The following is a 3,753-nucleotide window of genomic DNA, read 5'->3' on the forward strand; positions in this document are numbered from 1 at the left end:
AGGGTCTTCAATATATATGTAGTAACTGTATATTTGTAAATAAATATTACTAAGTGCAGTTATTCGTGTTATTCATCACTGAGGTAAATTATTTGCACTTACAATCCTTCCAAAAATTCGTGTGCTCCCTCATAGGAGAAAGAAGTGGCGCGGCAGCGCAAAATAAATAAAACAAATATTTTTTCAAATTAATTTTTGTATCACTTCAAATATTATTTCAGTTCTTTTATTGTGCATACCTTGGTTTCCTTCTAATCTAAACTCTATTGTTCTCTCAATCACTTCTACCTAGAAATCCAACTCAAACCGTACCTGCATAATAATATCTGGTTTTACCCTTAATTCCTCTCTCTTGAATTCTATACTGTTTAATTCTACGTATTTCTATAAACTAGTGTCTTCACCCCCACTCTCATTACTTTTCTTTTTAGAACATTCTATCAAATGTACTAACAACCCTGTCTTATAAATACTCCGAAAAGTTCATGTCTCTACTTAGGCGCTTCGGTAAATCCGACCTCACCCCCCTTTAGGGGGTGTGTCTTGAAGATTTTCCCTCCTGGAGGATAAACTAAACAAAATAACATATCTATACAAAGTCTACAGTATCTACTACCGCTTGTAAGTTGTTTCTGCTATTGTTTGCATTGTTTGTTCTCGTATGTATGTTTCATTCCCCTAGACAAAAATTTTCAGTCTCTCAGAGTCTTTCAGCGTCTCTGAGAGCGTCTCTCACAGTCTCTGTATGAGAGACTCGAACGATAAAATTGTTAATTCAGATTCGAATCTCTCACAGAGAGACTGAATGGATAAAACTGAAAAACTGAGAGACTCGAGTCTCTCGTAGAAAGACTGGGATCTCTGAAATAAGTTGAAAATTTTAACCATGTCTATCGAGACACCACTTATTGAGAGAGTCGAGTCTCTCGTTCACAGATTCGAATCTCTTGTTTAGAGACTGGATACGAAATGAGGATCTCTCTATGCGCGACTTGAGTCTCTCGTTCAGAGACGCTAAACAGTTTTTTTGACAGTCTCTCTCAGCGACACCAGAGAGACTCGATGAGAGACGGAGACTCGAGTCTCGCTTTCAGAGACTCTGAGAGACTGANAAAAGTTTATTTCGATAGAAACGAAAATAAAAATTGCTCCTTAAACTTCTACAGTTCTAAGTGAGATATGAAACTGTATGTAATTTAATTTAAATTATGAAATATGTACAACATGCGCTCTTGTTTCAATGTTTAGCTAATTGAAATACTGTGTGTACCTCTACTTGTAGTTATAATGCAAACAAAACAGTTATTGATTACTTAGATTTGTGTCAGTTACACCTGAACACTTCAGGTAAACGAAACGTATTAAGTAGAAGTTTCTTAATCCAAAACGCGTGTACTATTTTAATAGTTAAAAAACGAGCTAAAACTAATTTAAAAAAATTAAAAGTTGGCTATTTATGACATTAAATAATCAAAGTTCTAATGGATCAGTCTATTGAAGAAAAATCTGCAAGAATAATACAAAATGTATTCCGAAATTATCAAAAAAAGAAAAAAGTTTTTGAGAACATCGACCGGTAAGTAAAGACCTAATGATACCTAAGTATTACGTTGTTGTCTATTGATTTTAAACTGCGTTTTACTTTCAGAATAGACGAAAGTAGTAATATATCTAGAAGTATTAAGTCAGACTTAAAATCCACATTGGAACTTTTACATGAGTATAGATCAAAACGAAAAGAACACTTTTCAGAAAGTCAAATAAAAAATTTAATAAATGGTGTAGAGCAAATAGTTTCTTCTATTAAATCATACCAAGCTCTTTGGTTTTCATCTGAAAATCAAACTGATAACGCAGAAAGTATTTATGAACAAGATATTACAACACAAGCTAAAAAACGCCATGAAGAATTCTTAAATTCAAATAAGAAGAAATGGTGGTATTCGTTTAATAAGCAATTGCGATGAAAATTATATTTCTATTAATAAATGAAATTTTATTGGACTACGAACCTTTAACATTTGAGTGAACCTTTTAGAGCATTTAAAAATTTTTAGGATAACTTAATGTTTAAAAAACTTTTGCTATATGGTGTATACAGGGACATCTACCGACAACTGGTAAAAAATGAAAATAAGATTATTAGCCAAACAGGACATCTATCAAATAGTTGGTGAAATGTACCTCACCGCTCAGTTGTATTATATAAAATAAAATTAATGTTTAATAAAGGTGTCTGATATACAGTAATGTACCACTGTTAATACCAATTAATTATACATACAAGTATATGTCTGTATATATTCAAATTTTAGTATCCCTTTAGTGTTGTTTCGGCGCTTTTTTAGTAAAAAATCGCCGCTCTTTCGGTGGTATTTCAGTAGCTTTTTGGAAAGCAATCGGTGCTACATCTGTGGTCTTTTTCGGTAATATTTTAGAGAAATTTATGGAGCTAGTTTGGTCGTACTTCGGTAGAGTGAAATTGAAAAGAATAATTTTTCTTGGGGACAGAAGAGTATTTTGTTTCAAACTATATCATTAAAATTTGAAGTTTCAGTTAAATATAATAAGGAACTTTCATTCAGGTATTTGCGAAAACCGTTTTTAGAAAGCGAAAATAAAATTAGGCAACGAAAGTTTGATGAAACGCAAATTAAATTAAGAGAACAGTAACTTTTAAATAAAAAAAAAATGAAAAATTTGATGCGTAAACATCGTGTCTACCACAAAATTAATAAAAAAGTAATTTATAAATGAGCCAAAGCAGGCCTAATTTCAGGAACATTGAAAAATCGTTTAGGTTGTTTTAAATACTTTTTGTGGCAGAAAATTAATGTACTCCTTATCTTCAATGGCTTTATTAATTTTTGAAAATAAAAGCCAGAAACTATGCATAACACTCAATGAAAAAAGTTAATTGAAACTTTATGGTTTAGGCCAAGAGATAAAAACGATCTTATAATCTTAGTGATGAGGTAAAAGATGCTGGACAATTCGGTATACAATTTAATAAAATATTTTGCACCTACGACATGTATCTATATTTATGTATTAAAAAATAAGTATTATTAACACTCACCATCAATGCTGGAGCAACCTATGACAGTAAGAAAGCCAAATATGCATTGTAATCTACAAAGAAAAATAATATGTATATTTATAACTAGAAAAACATTTTGTTTAAAAAGTTAAACTATTAACTAAGGACTAAAATTAAAATATTAACCGAGGAATTGAAAAAACAATCTCATAGTAGGTAGATTAAATACGTTTTAATTTAATTACCTAAAACAAACTTCAAATGTCATTTCAATAAAGTTCATCTTCATAATTATATGGTAGGTAGGGGACCCACTAATATTCGCACACGTTACACCGTTAATTGTGATCAATTTCATAATAATATTGTTTTTAACAAAAACAGTCACTTAACCGGAGAATATAATGTCGAAACTCAAAAATTCAGAAACTTATCCACAAGGCCGACTATCGAAGAACTGGCAAAATCACCTTGCCTTAATGTCATCATCGATAAAAAACTTTATCTCCTTTTTTATCCCCTAAGATTACAAGCAACATCCAGAATAAAGTTTTCTTATTAAATTAGCCATAAATATTCATTATTACAATTGTTATTAAATAATATTGATTCATCACTGAGGTAAATTATTTGCACTTACAATCCTTCCAAAAATTCGTGTGCTCCCTCATAGGAGAAAGAAGTGGCGCGGCAGCGCAAAATAAATAAAACAA

The sequence above is a fragment of the Agrilus planipennis genome, unplaced genomic scaffold (assembly GCF_000699045.2).
Source record: "Agrilus planipennis isolate EAB-ADULT unplaced genomic scaffold, Apla_2.0 scaffold92, whole genome shotgun sequence".
Lineage (NCBI taxonomy): Eukaryota > Metazoa > Arthropoda > Insecta > Coleoptera > Buprestidae > Agrilus > Agrilus planipennis.